Raw genomic sequence first — 7,151 nt, forward strand, 5'->3', positions numbered from 1 at the left:
TAACCATGATAGTGTAGTGACAGGAACAGTGTCAAGCTAACCACAAACCATAATAATGTAGTGACTGGAATAGTGTCGAGCTAACCACTAACCGGGATAGTGTAGTAACTGGAACAGTGTCGTGCTAACCATTAAACGGGATAGTGTAGTGACTGGAACAGTGTCGAGCTAACCACTAAATGGGATAGTGTAGTGACTGGAATAATGTCGAGCTATCCACTAACCGTGATAGTGTAGTGACTGGAATAGTGTCGAGCTAACCACTAACAGTGACAGTGCAGTGACTGGAATAGTATCGAGCTAATAACTAACCAGGATAGTGTAGTGACTGGAAAGGTGTCGGGCTAACCACTACCCGTTATAGTGTAGTGACTGGAATAGTGTCAGGCTAACCACTAACTGTGATAGTGTAGTGACTGGAATGGTGTAGGGCCAACCGCAAAACGTGATAGTGTAGTGACAGGAATACTGTCGAGCTAACCACGAACCGTGATAGTGTAGTGACTGGAATAGTGTTGTGCTAACCACTAACTGTGATACTGTAGTGACTAGAACAACGTTGGGCTAAACTCTAACTGTGATAGTGTAGTGTCTGGAACAGTGTCGAGCTAACCACTAACCGTAATAATTTAGTGACTGGAATAGTGTCATGCTAACCACTAGCCAGGATTGTGTAGTGACTGGAATAGTGTCGGGCTAACCGTTAACGGTGATAGTGTAGTGACTGGAATAGTGTCGAGCTAACTGCTAACAGTGATAACGTAGTGACTGGAATAGTATCGAGCTAACCACTAACCGTGATAGTGTAGTGACTGGACTAGTGTCGAGCTAACCACTAACCGTGATAATGTAGTGACTGGAATACTGTCGAGCTAACCACTAACCATGAAAGAGTAGTGACTGGAATAGTGTCGGGCTAACCACTAATCGGGACAGTGTAGTGACTGGACTAGTGTCGAGCTAACCACGAACTGTGATAGTGTAGTGACTGGAATAGTGTCGAGCTAACCACTAACCGTGATAGTGCAGTGACTGGAACAGCGTAGGGCTAACCACTAACCATTATAGTGTAGTGACTCGAATAGAGTCGAGCTAACAACTAACCGTGATAATGTAGTGACTGGAATAGTGTCATGATAACCACTAACCAGGATAGTGTAGTGACTGGAATACTGTCGAGCTAAACACTAACAGTGATAGTGTAGTGACTGGAATAATGTCGAGCTAACCACTAACTGTGATAGTGTAGTGACTCGAAAAGTGTCGAGCTAACCACTAACCGTGAAAATGTAGTGACTGGAATAGTGTCGGGCTAACCACTAACGATGATAGTGTATTGACTCGAATACTGTCGAGCTAACCACTAATCGTGAAAGAGTAGTGACTGGAATAGTGTCGGGCTAACCACTAACCGTGATATTGTAGTGACTGGATTAGTGTCGAGCTAACCACTAACCGTGATAGCGTAGTGACTGGAATAGTGTCGAGCTAACCACTAACTGTGATAGTGTAGTGACTCGAAAAGTGTCGAGCTAACCACTAACCGTGAAAATGTAGTGACTGGAATAGTGTCGGGCTAACCACTAACGATGATAGTGTATTGACTCGAATACTGTCGAGCTAACCACTAATCGTGAAAGAGTAGTGACTGGAATAGTGTCGGGCTAACCACTAACCGTGATATTGTAGTGACTGGATTAGTGTCGAGCTAACCACTAACCGGGTTAGTGTAGTGACTGGACTAGTGTCGGGCTAAACACTAACCGTGAGAGTGTAGTGACTCGAATAGTGTCGAGCTAACCACTAACTGTGAAAGAGTAGTGACTGGAATAGAGTTGGGCTAACCACTAACTGGAATAGTGTAGTGACTGGACTAGTGTCGAGCTAACCACGAACTGTGATAGTGTAGTGACTGGAATAGTGTCGAGCTAACCACTAACCGTGATAGTGCAGTGACTGGAAAAGTGTCGAGCTAACCACTAACTGTGATAGTGTAGTGACTGGAATAGTGTCGAGCAAAACACTAACTGTGATAGTGTAGTGACTGGAACAACGTCGGGCTAACCACTAACTGTGATAGTGTAGTGACTGGAGTAGTATCGAGCTCACCACTTACCGTGAAAATGTAGTGACTGTAATAGTGTCATGCTAACCACTAACCAGGATAGTGTAGTGACTGGAATAGTGTCGAGCTAAGCACTAACCGTGATAGTGTAGTGACTGGAATAGTGTTGAGCTATTGACCTACCGTGATAGTGTAGTGACTGGAATAGTGTCGGGCTAACCACTAACCATGAAAGTGTAGTGACTCAAAAAGTGTTGAGCTAACCACTAACCGTGAAAATGTAGTGACTGCAATAGTGTCATGCTAACCACTAACCGGGATAGTGTAGTGACTGGAATAGTGTCGGGCTAACCACTAACTGTGATAGTGTAGTGACTGGAAAAGTGTCGGGCCAACCGCTAACCGTGATAGTGTAGTGACTGGAATAGTGTCGAGCTAATCACTAACTGTGATATTGTAGTGACTGGAACAACGTCGGGCTAACCACTAACTGTGATAGTGTAGTGACTGGAGTAGTGTTGAGCTAACCACTAACCGTTATAGTGCAGTGACTGGAATAGTGTCAGGCTAACCACTAACTGTGATAGTGTAGTGACTGGAATAGTGTCGGTCCAACCACTAACCGTGATAGTGTAGTGGCTGGAATAGTGTCGGGCTAAACACTAACCATGATAGTGTAGTGACAGGAACAGTGTCAAGCTAACCACAAACCGTAATAATGTAGTGACTGGAATAGTGTCGAGCTAACCACTAACCGGGATAGTGTAGTAACTGGAACAGTGTCGTGCTAACCACTAAACGGGATAGTGTAGTGACTGGAATAGTGTCGAGCTAACCACTATCTGTGATAATGTAGTGACTGGAACAGTGTCGAGCTAACCACTAACCGGGATAGTGTGGTGACTGGAATAATGTCGAGCTATCCACTAACCGTGATAGTGTAGTGACTGGAATAGTGTCGAGCTAACCACTAACAGTGACAGTGCAGTGACTGGAATAGTATCGAGCTAATAACTAACCAGGATAGTGTAGTGACTGGAAAGGTGTCGGGCTAACCACTACCCGTTATAGTGTAGTGACTGGAATAGTGTCAGGCTAACCACTAACTGTGATAGTGTAGTGACTGGAATGGTGTAGGGCCAACCGCAAAACGTGATAGTGTAGTGACAGGAATACTGTCGAGCTAACCACGAACCGTAATAGTGTAGTGACTGGAATAGTGTTGTGCTAACCACTAACTGTGATACTGTAGTGACTAGAACAACGTTGGGCTAAACTCTAACAGTGATAGTGTAGTGACTGGAACAGTGTCGAGCTAACCTCTAACAGTAATAATTTAGTGACTGGAATAGTGTCATGCTAACCACTAGCCAGGATTGTGTAGTGACTGGAATAGTGTCGGGCTAACCGTTAACGGTGATAGTGTAGTGACTGGAATAGTGTCGAGCTAACTGCTAACAGTGATAACGTAGAGACTGGAATAGTATCGAGCTAACCACTAACCGTGATAGTGTAGTGACTGGACTAGTGTTGAGCTAACCACTAACCGTGATAATGTAGTGACTGGAATACTGTCGAGCTAACCACTAACCATGAAAGAGTAGTGACTGGAATAGTGTCGGGCTAACCACTAACGGTGAAAATGTAGTGACTGGAATAGTGTCGGGCTAACCACTAACGATGATAGTGTATTGACTCGAATAGTGTCGAGCTAACCACTAATCGTGAAAGAGTAGTGACTGGAATAGTGTCGGGCTAACCACTAACCGTGATATTGTAGTGACTGGATTAGTGTCGAGCTAACCACTAACCGGGTTAGTGTAGTGACTGGACTAGTGTCGGGCTAAACACTAACCGTGAGAGTGTAGTGACTCGAATAGTGTCGAGCTAACCACTAACTGTGAAAGAGTAGTGACTGGAATAGAGTTGGGCTAACCACTAACCGGAATAGTGTAGTGACTGGACTAGTGTCGAGCTAACCACTAACTGTGATAGTGTAGTGACTGGAATAGTGTCGAGCAAAACACTAACTGTGATAGTGTAGTGACTGGAACAACGTCGGGCTAACCACTAACTGTGATAGTGTAGTGACTGGAGTAGTATCGAGCTCACCACTTACCGTGAAAATGTAGTGACTGTAATAGTGTCATGCTAACCACTAACCAGGATAGTGTAGTGACTGGAATAGTGTCGAGCTAAGCACTAACCGTGATAGTGTAGTGACTGGAATAGTGTTGAGCTATTGACCTACCGTGATAGTGTAGTGACTGGAATAGTGTTGAGCTATTGACCTACCGTGATAGTGTAGTGACTGGAATAGTGTCGGGCTAACCACTAACCATGAAAGTGTAGTGACTCAAAAAGTGTCGAGCTAACCACTAACCGTGAAAATGTAGTGACTGCAATAGTGTCATGCTAACCACTAACCGGGATAGTGTAGTGACTGGAATAGTGTCGGGCTAACCACTAACTGTGATAGTGTAGTGACTGGAAAAGTGTCGGGCCAACCGCTAACCGTGATAGTGTAGTGACTGGAATAGTGTCGAGCTAATCACTAACTGTGATATTGTAGTGACTGGAACAACGTCGGGCTAACCACTAACTGTGATAGTGTAGTGACTGGAGTAGTGTTGAGCTAACCACTAACCGTTATAGTGCAGTGACTGGAATAGTGTCAGGCTAACCACTAACTGTGATAGTGTAATGACTGGAATAGTGTCGGATTAACCAGTAACCCTGATAGAGTAGTGACTGAAACAGTGTCGACCTAACCACGAACCGTAATAATTTTGTGTCTGGAATAGTGTCACGCTAATCACTAACCAGGATAGTGTAGTGACTGGAATTGTGTCCGGCTAACCACTAACCCTGATAGTGTAGTGACTGGAATAGTGCCATTCTAACCACTAACCAGGATAGTGTAGTGACTGGAATAGTGTCGGGCTAACCGCTATCTGTGATAGTGTAGTGTCTGGAATAGTATCGAGTTAATAACTAACCGTGATAGTGTAGTGACTGGAAAGGTGTCGGGCTAACCACTAACTGTGATAGTGTAGTGACTGGAATAATGTCGGGCTAACCTCTAACTGTGATAGTGTAGTGACCGGAATAATGTTGAGATAACCACTAACCGTGATAGTGTAGTGACTGGAATAGTGTCATGCTAACCACTAACCAGGATAGTGTAGTGACTGGAATAGTGTCATGATAACCACTAACCAAGATAGTGTAGTAACTGGAACAGTGTCGTGTTAACCACTAATTGTGATAGTGTAGTGACTGGAATAGTGTCGAGCTAAACACTAACAGTGATAGTGTAGTGACTGGAATAGTGCCGTGCTAACCACTAACCGGGATAGTGTAGTGACTGGAATAGTGTCGAGCTAACCACTAACCAGGACAGTGTAGTGACTGGAATAGTGTCGGGCCAACCACTAACCGTGATAGTGTAGTGACTGGAATAGTGTCGGGCTAAACACTGACCATGATAGTGTAGTGACAGGAACAGTGTCAAGCTAACCACTAACCGTAATAATGTAGTGACTGGAATAGTGTCGAGCGAACCACTAACCGTGATAGTGTAGTAACTGGAACAGTGTCGTGCTAACGACTAACCATGATAGAGTAGTGACTGGAATAGTGTCGAGCTAACCACTAACCAGGACAGTGTAGTGACTGGAATAGTGTCGGGCTAAACACTAGCCATGATAGTGTAGTGACAGGAACAGTGTCAAGCTAACCACAAACCGCAATAATGTAGTGACTGGAATAGTGTCGAGCGAACCACTAACCGAGATAGTGTAGTAACTGGAAAAGTGTCGTGCTAACCACTAAACGGGATAGTGTAGTGACTGGAATAGTGTCGGTCCAACCACTAACCGTGATAGTGTAGTGGCTGGAATAGTGTCGGGCTAAACACTAACCATGATAGTGTAGTGACAGGAACAGTGTCAAGCTAACCACAAACCGTAATAATGTAGTGACTGGAATAGTGTCGAGCTAACCACTAACCGGGATAGTGTAGTAACTGGAACAGTGTCGTGCTAACCACTAAACGGGATAGTGTAGTGACTGGAATAGTGTCGAGATAACCACTAACCGTGATAGTGTAGTGACTGGAATAGTATCGAGCTAATAACTGACCGTGATAGTGTAGTGTCTGGACTAGTGTCGAGCTAACCACTAACTGTGATAATGTAGTGACTGGAACAGTGTCGAGCTAACCACTAACCGGGATAGTGTGGTGACTGGAATAATATCGAGCTATCCACTAACCGTGATAGTGTAGTGACTGGAATAGTGTCGAGCTAACCACTAACAGTGACAGTGCAGTGACTGGAATAGTATCGAGCTAATAACTAACCAGGATAGTGTAGTGACTGGAAAGGTGTCGGGCTAACCACTACCCGTTATAGTGTAGTGACTGGAATAGTGTCAGGCTAACCACTAACTGTGATAGTGTAGTGACTGGAATAGTGTCGAGCTAACCACTAACAGTGACAGTGCAGTGACTGGAATAGTATCGAGCTAATAACTAACCAGGATAGTGTAGTGACTGGAAAGGTGTCGGGCTAACCACTACCCGTTATAGTGTAGTGACTGGAATAGTGTCAGGCTAACCACTAACTGTGATAGTGTAGTGACTGGAATAGTGTCGGGCTAAACACTGACCATGATAGTGTAGTGACAGGAACAGTGTCAAGCTAACCACTAACCGTAATAATGTAGTGACTGGAATAGTGTCGAGCGAACCACTAACCGTGATAGTGTAGTAACTGGAACAGTGTCGTGCTAACCACTAACCATGATAGTGTAGTGACTGGAATAGTGTCGAGCTAACCACTAACCAGGACAGTGTAGTGACTGGAATAGTGTCAGGCTAAACACTAGCCATGATAGTGTAGTGACAGGAACAGTGTCAAGCTAACCACAAACCGCAATAATGTAGTGACTGGAATAGTGTCGAGCGAACCACTAACCGAGATAGTGTAGTAACTGGAACAGTGTCGTGCTAACCACTAAACGGGATAGTGTAGTGACTGGAATAGTGTCGGTCCAACCACTAACCGTGATAGTGTAGTGGCTG

This window comes from Hypanus sabinus, chromosome 6, assembly GCF_030144855.1.
Source record: "Hypanus sabinus isolate sHypSab1 chromosome 6, sHypSab1.hap1, whole genome shotgun sequence".
NCBI classification, from domain to species: domain Eukaryota; kingdom Metazoa; phylum Chordata; class Chondrichthyes; order Myliobatiformes; family Dasyatidae; genus Hypanus; species Hypanus sabinus.